General features: G+C 41.4%; 1 protein-coding gene across 3 annotated transcripts in view; it reads left to right on the forward strand.

Moving 5' to 3' along the window:
• The window catches only part of MSRA (methionine sulfoxide reductase A), a 328,226-nt gene that overhangs the window by 208,710 nt on the left and 103,815 nt on the right, over positions 1–15,701 (forward strand). The window lies entirely within an intron of this gene.

Below are 15,701 nucleotides of genomic sequence, written 5' to 3' on the forward strand. Positions count from 1 at the left end.
AAGAGTCCAAATTTGCCCTACAGAGGGTCTACCTTGCCATCCCCCTTCGTTATCTGCATATAAGGCATTGCCTTCTTTCAAACAGTGCTTTTCATTTAATCCTTTATTTAAGTAGTTACAACAGCCCCAGATTGGATGCTAAGGAAGGTACCATATTATCCTTAGGAAGGTACCATATCATCATGATGCAGTTGACACCCAAGCTTGGTTTCTTTGTGTCAACTGTATTAGAAGAGGTTGTGGAGATGTTGAACTACTATCTGGAGCTGGTAAAAAGACAGATGTGGGCCAATAAACAAATCAAATCCTGACAAAATGGTGGCACTGTGGACTTGATTGTGGTTGCTGGATTTAGGAAGCTGGTGTTCTGGCTGTGTTGCACTCCCTCTGAAGAAGGAGGTGTGCAACATGGGGATAGTTCTTGGTCTGACATAGTCACTGCTGCTAGATGCCCAAGGGGCTTTACAACTGGGAGCATCTCTTAACAGTTTTGATTTGGTTTGTCAGCTATTGCGTTTCTTGGACAGGGAAAGACTTGCTAAAGTGATTCATGCTCTGAAAGCATCCGGGTTAGTTTTCTGTAATGGGTTATTCATTGAGGGAATCTCTTTGAAAATGGTTTGGGAACATGGACCTGTGCAGATATTCTGTGGTAAGAGTTTTTACTGATTCATCTCCGCTAGAGCCATATTGTGATACTTCTTCAAGAACTCTTATTTGCTGCTGCGCCCAGTTCAGTCCTGTTTATCATCTTCAAATGAACAGCTTGGGGCCCAAATACATGAAGAAGTATGTCCTTCCATATCATTCTGCCCATGCACTTATATCTTCAGAGAAGGCCCTTCTTGAAGCACCATCAGTGGGAGGAATACACCATACATTTACCAATGCTCCAAATATTCACCTATTCTGGTGGCCCTGCAGCTTTAGAATGAACACTCCAGTTGTTTTGATCTTGTTTTCCTTCTAGCACCAATTTTGAAAAAAAGAAATTTTGCCCAGGGTTTTGAAATTTAAATTTGAAGGGCTTTTCCCTTTTGCTTTTGATGTAATTGTTTTGTTTTACGTTAATGTGCTGGATGAAGAAGGGTGTTTTTTTGGGGGGGGGGCTTTAATCACCAGTGTCCTTGTTGATGTTGGATTCTGGGAGCTATAGTCCAAAACAACAACTTTTTCCATCTCTGTTGGTACATTTTGCCATGTACCGAAAGAAACTGTTTCTCTTAATAGCTCAGTATTGTCTATCCTATCGAGCAGAGAAACCCCAGGATCTGAGATGGGGTAAATTCCCATTACTTGATCCTTTTACTGAAGATGCCAGAATCTGAAACTGGGGTCCTCTGTATTCAGATAATATGCATAGCTAGTAGCTTCCCCAACCTTCCCCAAAGGTTTCTTTCCCCTTCGCAATCTGCACATAGTTGAACCCTTGTCCCAAGAAAGCTGTGCTTCTTCCCCCATCCTTCTCCCAAGAGGGCTGAAAGTGGTACTAGCTAAGATATGTTATTGATTTCATTCAGTTTTAAGTGGGGTTCTTTTCTCTAAATTCTGGAGATGGGTTTAAGGGTGAAAAAAATTCCTCCCCCTTTCCTTCCTCACAAATGGTTTCCCTCCTGAATACTAAAAGAACAGAAGTGGTGGGAAGGGGGACCGTGGCAATAGGATTGCTTTGCAGAGACTGCCAGTGGCATTCTCTGAAGGGCTGAGCGTGCTGAACTCGCCAATTTTGAACTGGCAGGCCTGACTCTCCTCTTCGCTCCCACTTAAGCTGCAGTTCAGTGTCAGCGGTTCCCCCCTGGTGTGCTCAGCCTGGGGCTAGCAATCCTGTCATTGCCTGTCTGTTTTGGGCTGCCAACCTGGATGGAGGAGTACTGGGCTGTGACTGACTGAGACGAGGTCAAACGTGACTGAGAGAGGAGCAAGGGTTGGCCCTCTATTCGCAGACAGAAGCCTGACTTGTGAGGGGTTCAGCCAATCTTGAGCCAATGTCATTTGCTCTTCCCTTGCTGCTCCATCTTTCTTTCCTCACACCTGTCAGTCACAGCCACACAGACTAATACCTTTTAAAAATCTAACTGCCACCATCACTCCTGGCACTAATCACAGGTCCTCTCTTTGCATCTTGCTACAGGCCACACTTTCTGCAATACCCTTGGAGTGAAGGCACATCATATTGTCACATAGGATAGTCCTTGTAGCATTACAGGAAGGGAATCTAGTCAGAAGTGATGTGAGGTTTTCTCCACAACTTTCTGCAAGTCATAAGTTCTAGAATTTGTCAGGGCAATGCAACATCATTGTTTTGTGCCTTCAAGTCATTTCTGACTTACAGTGAGCTTAAGGCGAAGCTTGGCAAGATTTGTTCAGAGGTGGCTTGCCATTGCCTTCCTTTGAGGCTGAGAGAGTGTAACATGTCCAGGCCAAGCCAGGATTCAAACCCTAGTCTCTCAGTGTCCTAGCCCAACACTCGGACTGCTGGCTCTTTTAATATAACATCATACTAGAGGGTTAGGTTCAGTAAGCAACAACCCCCCTCCTTGAAATTATCTGTGAAATTCCAACCTCTCCCCAATATTAGAAAATCAGTCCCATTTTCATAGAGGAAGAAAATGTTCAGGGAACTGGAATGGGAATTAGTTCATCCATACCATTGTTGAGGGTCTCAATCCCTCAGTACTTCCTGATGTTGGGAAAAGAAGGTCACTGAGTAGAAGATAAGCTTTTTTGAGCCACTGGTCAGCTCTGGCCAAGGGAGAGAATTTGTGGGAACTCACTTGCACAAGAACTGTGGGCAAGAATGACCTTTGACTCCTCTAAAGGCTTCTGGGTCACTGTCTCTGCCCTTACTAGTTCTGGTGCTGCTCAAAGCCTTCCTTTGCCTCACCTTGTCTACATCTTGGTGGAAGATATGCTTTGATAAACCTTGATGGCTGTGAGCTAGGATCGCTTGTTCTGATGTACCTTGCAGGGATCACTGGGGTTCGTCGACCCAGCACTCATTCATTGGAATGTTTAATCAGAATCTTCTTATAATTTGAATCTATTTGCTCCATCCAGCAGTGGCTGCTGGCACTTATAAGATACACTGCAAGTTGTGCTAGGCTCCTGGCAGGTGCCCAGCAATGCCAACAGAAGGTGCATGGCATTTGGCTTCAGTGCTCTTCAGTCTCCCAACCTAAGGTATGCCTGGGATGAGTCAGGACTCTCACATGCCTTAGCTGGCATTAACATGGGTGGTGGCTGTGTTCATGCCAGGAATTTCTGTGAGTTTCCATAGCTCTGGACCTTTGCTCTTTATACACTACAAGTAGAGTTGGCCCAGCTCTGCCATGGCATTCATGTAGTTGACTCTTCTGTTGATGATGCAGCAAATCCAAGCGAAATGGCCTGCTTGCTTCTGTCTGGAAGTGTTAGGCATCACCTGTCCTGTTCCTGTGTTGGTGTAATCGTTTCTTATGATTTCAATTGTTTAATTATATCTTGTGAGACCATTTCCTCCTCCCCCTCCAAACTTGTCATTATCTCTTCCAAATGTGCAAATTGGTGTTAAGTGTCAACTGCCACAGCAAATAAACATCCACATTATTCAATGACATTTTATTACAGCAAAGGGGGATGGGGGAGAATGGCTATAATTGACTTGCTTGCTGGAAGATGTGGAAATTCAGAATTATGATCGAGGGAGAACCTGGTTCATTTCATTGCCCTCTGGTGGCCTTGGAACATGTCGACAGCATGGTTAAAGAGAGCAATTCATATTTCCTCTTTCTTCTTGCAGCAAAGTTGCTTGTGTCTTGGTGTTGGGGAATATCAGATAGTGTTCAAAGGTAGAGGAAAAACTAAATTTTTATGGACAATATTGGGAGTGTGGTATGTGAGCTATATATTTTCTTACATGTAGTGTATTTCATACAGTACTTGAGTGCACAAATGTAATTAGGCATATAAACCTTTAACTATTTACTCCTTTGTTTATCCCCCTTCTGACTCTTAGGTAGATTTTCCAAGACAATATTGTACAAGTGATACAGTGGGCCCTTGGTATCTGCTGAGGTTTGATTCCAGGACACACATCCCGGGGATACCAAAGTCCGTGGATGCTCAAGTCCGATTAAATTCAGTGGCATAGTAAAATGGTGTTCCTTATATAAATTCCAAATCCTGGCTCAGCCATGGAAACCCCTGAGTTACCTTGGGTAAGTCACACTCTCTCAACTTCAGAGGATGGCAATGGCAACCTCTCTCTGAACAAATCTTGTCAAGAAAATCCCCTGATAGGGTCACTATAAGTCAAAAATTACTTGTAGGCACACAAAAACAAGAACAGCAGTATAAATTGGCAAAACCAAGGTTTGCTTTTTGGAACTTATCTATTTTTAAAAAAGTATTTTTAATCTGTAGATGGTTTAATCCAGGGGTAGGCAACCTGCGGCCCGCGGGCCGGATGCGGCCCGGCGAGGCCTTGGGACCGGCCCCTGCCCAGTCCTGCCGCCGATTGCCGCCGGGGCCTCTGGGGGGCAATTGTCTATAGAAACCTCAGAAACATTCATTTATATTAACATTTTAAAAAAAAACCAGCAAATTTTTTCGTGTGTCCTCCATTTTTTTAAAAAAAGTGTCTTCCATTTGAAAATTTTGTCCTACATTTGTCCTGGTTTATTTATATATTTAATTTTTTAAAAAAATTATTTAATTATTTATTTTTTGGCTTCGGCCCCCCAGTTGTCTGAGGGACAACAACCTGGCCCCCGGCTCAAAAAGATTGCCTACCCCTGGTTTAATCTGTGGATAAGGAATCCATGAATACAGAAGTATAATTGTACGGTACAATACTTCATCAGCTGTATATTATGGGGGATCAGCAATTCTTCCTCGGCTCCATGTACCAAGGACTGGTCCCATATTTGTGTCCTTTGGCTACAATCATTTCTTACTGTCTTGGAAACTCTCCAGCGACTGGCAGCTGATGGCTTGTGGACTGGCATCAGTCCATGGACCACCCTGTTGAATAGTATTGCTGCAGTGTACAATGCTGCATTGGTATAATATAAGAACATGGTTGTTTAAGATGGTGCAGATGACACTTTTCTGGAAAAGCAATATGTAAGCGTTCACAGCATGTATAGCATTTTTCTGAAGGCTAGCTGGCAGCTTGCTTCTTGGAAAGAATGGGTCAAAGATGCACATGGAGTTTAAACACAACCGTACCTTAGTTTTTGTTAGAAGAGTTGTCTGAGGCACATTGCCACAGATAATAAACGCACCCCTACACAATTTTCAGTATGAATTTGTGTGAGATATGGGGGGGGTGTTAGAATTTAAAAACAACAACACAACAGGAACTGAAGCATTGCACTTTCAAAAGGACTTGCTCCCTCCGGAGGGAATGTTTTATTCCAAACATGATCGCCTCTCAGCCTCTCTCTCTTTGCCTCCTAGCTGGCTCCCCCTTCTTGTTTTTTTCAGTACAACACATTCATCTTCATTCACGTGACCCCCTTGAATATACTGCAGTGTGGTTGCCATAGCAGCCAGCCTAGGGACCGGTCCCCACGGCTGCATCCTTGGGAGGAGGAGGAAGGAGAAAAGGCCTGCCGTGTCAGGGGTCCTATGTGCCTGGGTGCCCGCCTGCCATTGTTCCCCACCAGCTCTTAGCCCAGGACGCATTAACTGGCCGTGTCAAGAAAGGGCAGCATCCGGGAGATGGCTCGGATTGCCAGCTGTGTATCTGTCGTGGCCTGGGTCTCTGAAGAGCCCCTTCCCCCATCCATGGACACACATACACAGCCAGACCCCTGACTGTCCGTGTCATTAACTTGACCCTCAAGTGTGGGTGGATGTTGCTGAAGGACAGAAGTCAAGCAGAGGAGCAGCAAGCAGGGAGCTGCTTTTGTTTAACTCCACACCGTGGCTTCCTTTTGAGCTGTTTAGGATTCAGATGTGGGCCGCACGTGGGGGCCTTTCCTCCTGCCAGTTCAAACGACGGAAATGCAGATGACAGGCCTCAGATATTATAATTAACTTTCATTTACAGCGCAGCTGTCATCAGAATTACTACGACAATTCAGCCACCAAGAGGGCCATTCTGCACCTGGACTAGATTTTAATTTTAAACCCAGTTCTCCTTTGATCTGATGCTCTCTCTCTCTCTCTCTCTCTCTCTCACACACACACACACACACACACGCACACACACTCCGATACTGGTTTATTTGTAAAACAAATATTTCCTACTCCTAAGTACGAAATGAGAGCCAGCATGGTGTAGTAGTGGTTTGAGCATTGGACTAGGACTCTGGAGACCGGGATTCGAATCTCTGCTCAACCATGGAAGCACACTGGGTAACCTTAGGCAAGTCACCCTCTCTCAGCCTCACAGGACAGCAAAGGCAAACCTCCTCAGAACAAGTCTTGCCAAGAAAACCCTTAGAAATGCCATAATCCAGAAATGGCTTGAAAGTGCACACAGACACATTTTAAAACATACTTTTGTTTTAATTGGATTGTTGCGTTATGGAAGATGACCATCTTTAGCCAAGGAATTTGAATCCTTACTTTCTGAAGTGTTCTAGTGGCAGACTGCCTCTTTCCCCCTTTATCTCCCAGTGCTCAAAATAACACTAGTATTGCAATGATTGGATGGAAATATATTTGCAAAAACAGAAAAGTAAGCTTTCTCTTCTCTGTTCCACTATTATACTTATTTTGCTGTGACATTCTAAAGGGACCTACATCACAAGATACTGTGTTGTCACAGAAACAATAGTATGTGGTTAGAAAGATAATGGCCTAAGAAATGTTGGTTCACATGTACTTTGGCAGGCTGTGGAAGTACGAACGGGATCTTCCTGTAATTTAAAGGAGTATTTCTGAATCTTTTAAAACACACCTTTAAACCATGCATGTGATTATATTCCAGTTTTTAAACTGCTGACTGTTAATTTCCACTTGATCTGTAATATCTGCTGTTGCAACAAGGCAAATTCACAAGTGATTAAGACTCCAAGACAGCAGAGGCAAGGTTTATTTCTTCACTAGCTCCAGCCAAGCATTGTGGACAAGGTCTGACAAACAAGGAAGCCTCAGTCCATTAAATACTATACAGCTGCAGCAAAAGCAGCTTTGCTTTAAATTAAAGAGACATTACACCACATCTCTGTTCCACAAAACAGAGAAGTCAGTCAATATACATATCATAGAACACATTAAAATATCATATTTATCATAAATGTCAATATCAATTAAACACTTATAAAACATTACAAAAATTGCAACTGTTATGGAGTTAGAGGTCATCATTATTTGGCCCAGCACTCAGGATAGTGTTTACATAGCTTTCTGGCAAAAAACAAAAAACCCTTCCTCAAGATGTTACTGCTTTGGGTCCCAGTTCTGGGAAAACATGGGATTCAAATAATTATAATATACTGTAATAATGTTACATATACAGGATGCTGGAGGTACACGTGTTGCATAAGATAAATCAAGCTGCTCATTGGTCCCTTCTATGTCACTTGAGGAAGCATCAGGAAACTCAGCAGGATGAGCATTTGGCTCATCTGCCTTAAATTTATATAATCAAGATGTTCAGGTACCTACCTTCATAATCTTAATTATGCCAATACTGTATAGCCAGCCTTCTGAATTCCTCACTCAAGTATCCATAGATTTTGGTGTCTATTGGTGGTCCTTGAACCAAACCCCAGCAGGTACCAAGGACCCACTTATGATCAGTCTGGACTAAGAAAACTTTACCAGACACATACTGCTGAAATGTCTTCATTGCATATACAACAGCAAGCATGTCTTTCACTTTGTTGTTGTTGTCTGCCTTCAAGTCATTTCCAATTTATGGTGACCCTATCATGGGTTTTTCTTGGCAAAATTTGTTCAGAGGAGGTTTGCCATTCTTTCCCTATTTGGGCACACTTGAGGCTTAGGGCACTGGTTGGCTCTGAAACCATCTTTAGAAACATCAGCATGTATGGCAACTGGTTTTGCCACATCAAAATATTGAAGAAGTGGCACATGACACAAGTGTTGTTTGATAATGTCAAAAGCTTTCTGTTGTTCTGCCATCCTCTGAAAAACTACAATGTTTTTCAAAAAATTCCTTAATAGCGCTGTCAACTCTTCCTCGTGAGGACTGTACTTTGCCAGACATTGTACTGACCCTAAAAATCTCAGCCTACCTTGTCTGTCCTGAAGGGGCTTCATTTCCTGAATAGCCTTAACTTTCTCATTATTTGGTCGAACTTCTTCAGCATTCACAATGTGACGCTTATAGTTCATAGAGTCAACATTCAAATTTTCTTTATTCAATTTGATATTCTTAGCATGTGCTGTTTCCTTAACCTGATGTAGAATCTCAACATGCTGTTATCAACTGTCTCTGCTTCTATAATATCATCAGCTATCACACACACACACACACACACACATATATATATATATATATATATATAGCACACAACTGTTATATGCCCAAAGGTTTCCACAAATGGTAGATGATTAATATAATATCTTCCCCAGGGCCTGTTGAATGTACATAATCCTGATGAAGGCTTACCCAGTTTGATCTGCCAATAACCATCTTTCTCATCTACAATTGTAAAGATTTTATTTCCAGCTAGGGGATTCAAGACTTCCTCTACTGTAGAACTGGTACACTGTTGTCTCTGAACTGCCTAGGTCTCATGGTTCAAGAGATACACACAAAGTCCCATTTCATCCCCTGTAATGGCAAGGCTACTCACACAATCTGTAGGACCTATGACTTTAGATATAACTCCTTCATTTTCCATCTGACACAGAAAGTATCCTTTAATCATATACAGTATTGCAAAAGGCACTCTCCGATATCCTTGAGTAACGGGAACAATTGATGGATCAATATGATGATGACCTTGAAATTCACCTAAACCTTGGAATGTCTTGGGACAGAGGCTAAACCATTTTTCCTGTACAAACAAAAATCCGTCAGTGATACCTTTATTGGCCAACCGAAATGCACAATATACTTGTTGCAAGCTTTCAAAGCTCCATGGACTTCTTCATCAGGCAAGATGTTACAAACCAAACAGGAGAAAAAAACAATTGGAGATGTTGGTCAGATGCCTGCATGTTGTTTCAGTCCTTAGTAAAGATGTCATGATGGGGACGATATCTTTTGCAGGCAGGCGCCTCCTCCTCCTGGCCATGCGGCAATAGGAGATTTTTAAAGTCCAGGAAATTTAAAGTCCATTTGCATGTCAACAGGGACCCCTCTTTTGCAATCCAATATTTTTTCTGTGTGTATGCTATCAACCTGATGAACTAAATTCAATATCTCATAATCTGATCTACTTAGTAATAGAATGACTGAGCAGTCTGTTACATAAATAATAATTTCATCATCCCTTTTGAAATGTAACATTCAAACAAAATGGTTCCCAATGGTTGTATTTTTGTCCCACCTTAAAGCACAAAAACTGCATCACTCTTAGTCATCACCTTCTTGCCTAGTGTCTTACAAAATATACTAAATGGCTTCCGCCCGCTCCTACCTAATTTAAAGGTAGAACATCCTTACATAGTAATATCAGCATACCACCCAGCACTTTTACTGGCAACTGCACCACTGACTTCCTGAGCCAACTTTCCTATCATTAAATGGTTTACGTTAAGCTCATGAATCTGTTGTTTGTGTTGTACACTTTCAGGATTTCACAGTGTTACTCTAGATAACTTAGCAGAATTATTTTTCTTGCCATACTGGTTGCAAGTCTTTCCAAATGCTGGGCATCTTTGAGGTTTGTGAACTGTGCCACAGTGAAGACGCTTTTTAGCCAATCTCTGGCTCCAAAAATTTGATCTGAAATTCCTTTGCTATTTTATGAGCCTTGTGTAGTTCATAGTCCTGGTTAGATGGTGTTACTATGATCCGCAGCCAAACTCTTGTTATTTTGTCGTCACAACATATTTCAACAGCCTTCGCAAGAGTAAGGTCAAATTCCTTACAAAAGTCTTTCAATCTCTCCTCCTTCATGCTGAACACAATTTCATCTCACATTATCTCACCATTTTGCAATACCAAATTCACAACTCGCAGCTTTCAATTTGAGATCAGCAACAAAATGCTCATTGGTGGCTCTTGGGACTCTGCAGCTGGTTCCTGGAGCCAAACTTTTAAAAAACATTATTCTTTCAGGGTAAAAAATAGCTTCTAAATTTTTCTAGAGCCTTTAAGACACCTCTTGGCTCTTCCTCAAGGAAAACAAAAGGATTATACTGTATAAAGAAATTTCTTCTTCTCCCAGACAATACAAGATAACTACTTGCTGTCTTTTTGCAGCATTTTCAAGTCCAGCTGCAGTGAGAAACAACTGAAAAGCTGTTTATAACACCTCCAATTCTCAACCAGATTACCTTGCAAAACAAGAGAAAGTTGCATGAAATCTTTTAAAATACATAAGAACTTAGCAGATTTAAGGAAGATAAAAATCACATCTCTAACGCCTTTAAATTTTGTGAACAGCTGTGAATAGTGTCGGAATTGGGACTGTGGATCACATGGAGGTGGGTTAAACTTCTTCCCACTCCAGTTTTCCGCCAATGAAATCTCAGAAGTTGCTATTTGCCCTAATAGAAATTTCATACATGTAAATGTGTGTTTTCCTCCAAAAGACAAATAGCAGCTTCATGAATGTGAAATTTTCATTGGGAAAATGATGGTTAGGAAAATATTACTGTATATACTCAACTGTAAGTCGACCTCACGTATAAGTCAAGGGCAGCTTTTGGGGCTGAAATTATGGATTTTGCTATAACCCATGGATAAGTCGAGGGTAAAACTTAGGGGCATATAGCAAAGGATCTAAAGGACGAAGCACCGAAAAATAATGTCAAAGATTTTTTAAAATTCCAGTAGACATGAATCTTTGTGCTTACTCTTAAGGCTGGATGGCTGAGAGAGTAGAGGGGATCAGTGTTTCCAGGACAGATTGTACTCTTGCTTTTCACCAGGGGGTGGTTCCTTCTTTCAAGTAAGAGTTAAGACACAGTGCTTACATTGACCCATGGATAAATCGACTCAGGTTTTTGGGGTCAATTTTTTGTCCTAAATTTCTAGACTTATACATGAGTATATATAGTAAATCCCTCTTTCTTTCATGCTGCATCCAGATTTGGGTCAAATACCCCAAACACTGCTACTTGCAAAGATTTAAAAAGATATAAATTTAACGATCACTCTCTATCTTTTCATTTTACCTTGAGGTTAAATGGAGCTGGTAAAGTGATATCCAACATTGAGCAAACAGACTTTTACTGGTGCAACAGGACTTCCTCTTCCTCTCCTTCATTTGCTGTCGCTGTGCTATTTTCCACTTTAGATCTGTTCCAGAAGGTTCTCTAACTGCAACGCTGAGAGGAAATTTTGGAAATGTATGGGGCAGGGGAACTGTCGTGGATAACAGGAACCTGTTCCCCCATCTGCATTATTTCTTCAGTGGATAAACAGTAAATTTCACTGAGCTTTATTTCATTGTTGTTGTTTCTCATTTTTCCTCCCCGGCTTTGTAAATAATAATAATGATGATGGTAGTGGTAATACTGGTCACTTTCAAAGTATTTGTATATCACCCCTTTGTATAATACTTTGATCTCACAGTGGTTTACAAGATCTGAATCAAACAAAAGATGAATAGGAAATAGCAAACTTTCATAGTTGGGGCAGGGGTGAATGGAGAATGAGGCTCAGACTGCCTCCCTGCAGAAGCCAATACAATTACAATGTTTTTAAGTATTTTCAAGCTTTCTAGGAAAAGCCCACTTGCTGAAACATTACAGCTGGCTTTCATCACTGCCATGCTTTTGTTCATGCTTCCTTGCCATATTGTACATAAGAATAAGTGCTTCTCAACAGACCAGAGAAAAGAATCTTATATCTATGACCAGTTTTTAAGAGCTCTTCATGAACCCCACTTTGCTGATTTGAAATATCTGCATTTCATCTGCAATATGTTCTTCACCATTCAGACGTATGCACAGCGAAACTAACAAATCCTCTCATCCCTGTATAATACAACTTCTTTTCTATGCAGACACAAACTGATTCTAAAAAACTTGAGATACATCTCATCAGTCTTTCTGTTTTTATTGGATGGTTTAGCTTGGCTCTCCAGAATGATGAAGGACTGGAACTCAGCTTCCATTTTCCTTAAGTGCCCACTAAGTGGTAAGAGCTGCATTAACCATTAGTCTAAGTACACTACAGAACTGGTGCTCCAGCCAAACAGATCCAGCTGTAATGATCTTACTGCACTTTGGTAGCTAGATTAGGCCTCTGTGGCCATCATACCTGCTTTTTCTTTCAGCTCATGGCTGAATGAGGGTATCTTGATCAAGGGTATCTTGATCACTTGCCATGAACAGAGCCATGCTGGTTGAATGCTGCCACACTGGCAGTGAGGACGTTTATATCTGCTTGCCAAACAGCAACTTACTTTTCATGTTGAATGAATTCATTTATTATTATTATTATTAACCATTATTTATGAAGTGCTGTAAATTTACACAGCGCTGTACATACGATCTTTTTAATTAGACGGTTCCCTGCCCTCGGGCTTACAATCTAAAAAGACATGACACAGAAGGAGAAGGGAGTGGTGGAGGGAAAGGGTAAGAGGTCCAGCAGTTCTTCTCTACCTCCAAGGCCTGGACCAAGGCAGATGGACTGGAGGGAGGGCTTGGCTTCAAAATGGAAGGTTAATCTTCATCCAGGGAAAATATATACTCTCAAGTAGGAAAATACATATACAACACATAGCAATACAGGAAATGGTTCGATAAACAGGCACCAAAAGAACATCAAATAGTAAGCGACAATTATGCAATGCCTGGGAAGGCTTCTCTGAACAGGATGGTTTTCAACTCTGTTTTGAAACTGGTTAAAGAAGTGATGGCTCTTGCTTGTGGGGGAAGAAGGTTCCAGGAGTGAGGGGCAGCAAGTGAAAAGGGGCAAATCCGGGATGGGGCAGAGGAAATCCTGGGCTGAGACAGTTTCTTGTGTGGCTATAGTTTGGACTGGATTGCCCTTGGGGTTCCCTACAGCTCTGTGATACTGACCCTGCAGTGTTATGCATGCTCCAACTGAGTAGAAAGACTTGTTTCATAAAACATCCGATTTGCAATATGCTCTTGACGTATAAACAACAAACCTGTTCATTACTGGTGCAGCCTTTTTGCCAAATGGATCTCATGGATGCTAGGATAAATCTCCTGGCAATAGAAAAGGACAGAGAAACGTGCCACATTAAATATCAACAAACCCAGGGATCTTTTTAATGTCTGTGAGAATGTGATTTAAGGAAATGGAGGAAGACATCCTATACCATTTCTATCCACTGGCAGGTTGGGGAGGGGGATTTTGATACCTTTTTTGATACCTCCATCCCTTCACACTCTGTCTAGTCTTCTTTCCTCTTCTTTCTCAGGCTCATCCTCTTGCATTTTAAACTCTCTGCTCAATTCTGATAATCTGTGGTGTAATATATCAAAGGCTTTCAATCCCCAGCCTGACTTAAACCATCAGCATCACTGTCACCCCACAAACACTCAGGCCATTGCCAGCATCTTGGGTTTTAGTGCCCTTGCCCCCCCCCCCCCCCAATGCTCACAAGCAAAGAAACAGGAGAACCAGATAAAAGGTTCCAAGAAAGAATTAGAATTCTTTAAAAAGCAGGACAAGTGGGAAATACTTGCTTACTGGCTTTTAATAGAAATGAGACACTTCTTTAATTTGATTTGGGCCTGGTGTAGAAGAACAGCTATGAGGTTTTGCTCAGTCCGTGCGCTTTCCAACTGAATTTCCATTGAGGATGGAGGCAACTAGAAAAATGCTCCCCTCCCCAGATTTACAACACTAGTCAGCTGTGTGCTGTAACTACAGCTATTGCCCTGTATGTCCCTTCCACTCCATAATGTCTACTTCCCCCAAAAAACACAGCCTTATAATACTGAATAATATGATAGCATTTTAAAAACATTTCTATTTGCACTGTTTTCTAAAATTTCTGCTAACTTTAGATAATCAAGGAACACCTTTGAGAATCCTCCACGTTAAGAAGGCATTAAATAACTGTGGGATCATGCCATCCTAGGGTTTAAATATACTATTCCTGTTTTTTTAAAAAAGATGTTGAATCCCACAAAGGTAGGCAACGTCTGATTTCCACTGTAGCTAATTCTCGTGTTTTTGTGTGAACTTCAACACAAAAGTCATTTTCAGCTGATAGTGACCCTAAGCCAGAGCTGTTGCAGGGTTTGTTTGTTTTTTTGGCAAGATTTCCTTAGAGGGGGTTTAACCAAAGCCTTCCTCAGAGGCTGAGAGAGTGCAACTCTCCCAAGCCTACCCACTGGGTTTCCATAACTGAACAGAGATTCCATCCTTCATTTCCTGGAGACCAAACTATAACAATTACATCATGCTTACTCCCATACTCAATACTCTGGATCATATTTATTGATTTGTCCCACGTCTTATTCAGAATTACAGTTATTTCCATCCACTGTGAATGTGGGGCTGATAGACTGACTTGCAGTCTCTTTGTGCCATATTGAATTTCACCAGAACTTTTCCATTTCTTGTACTCACTGTCTCATCCCATTTTTTCCAAGATGTACAAATATATGCAAGCCTCTAGAATGTAAACGGTGTGACCAAGTTTCTTCTCTTAAGATTATTTTGATTCCTAATATTATTGGTTGCTAGTCCCCCCACCGAAAATTTGCTTCTAGAGTTTTGCTTGTATAAAAGCACTTGAATGAGAGCAATAAAGCTGCTTGTTAACATAGTATACCAAACTTCATTTCCTACTTTTCAACAGATGGTTTATTGTTATTTTTCCAATTCGTTGCAGTATTAATTTGGGCAGCTATTAATACAGCGCCAACAGTGCCCTTTTATTGTCATTCCAGCGGCCGTGTTGTTGTTGTTTAAAAAAACACACTCCCTTCTGTCCGCTAAAAGAGCAATTAGTGACTTAAACAAATCTTTTGCTCCCTATTTTTCTTGGTTATTCGTTTCATCATTTTATCATTATGTTGCAGTGCTGTCCAGGCGTGTAGTAGAGCTACATCTTCAGCCATCTAGTGGTGACATAGCTGTGGGTTACTTTAATCCAATGATTCCCAAACGTGTATCCTCCCAGTTTTTTGGACTCCAACTCCCAGAAGCCCTAGCCAGCTTGGCCAACAGTCAGGAATTCTGGGAGCTGAAATCCCAAACATGTGGAGGATCACAGTTTGGAAACCACTGCTTTAATCCTTGCACTTAGTTTGCTGCTTTGTGCTAATTGATTTTAAGACAAGCAACCATTGCGTTTTTGAGGTTTCTTATTTTAAAAATGATCTCTAGCACATTTGCTTGCAATTCAGTTAAAACTGTGGTCCCCAAACTGTACTCTTTAAGGGATTTTGGACTTCAGCTCCCAGAATACCAACTATTTGCTATTATGGCTGAGGCTTCTGGGAGCTGAAGTCCAGAATCTCTTAAAGGGCACAGTTTGGGGACCACTGAATTAAATATATATTGCAGATATAAAAATCCCACTTGCAAAACATAAATACTTTGTAGGCACCAGATCCCATCTGATCTTGGAAGTTAAGCAGTATTAGCCTGATTGGAGACTGCCATGCAATACCAGGTGCTAGCATATTAT

Source organism: Sceloporus undulatus, chromosome 1 (assembly GCF_019175285.1).
Source record: "Sceloporus undulatus isolate JIND9_A2432 ecotype Alabama chromosome 1, SceUnd_v1.1, whole genome shotgun sequence".
Lineage (NCBI taxonomy): Eukaryota > Metazoa > Chordata > Lepidosauria > Squamata > Phrynosomatidae > Sceloporus > Sceloporus undulatus.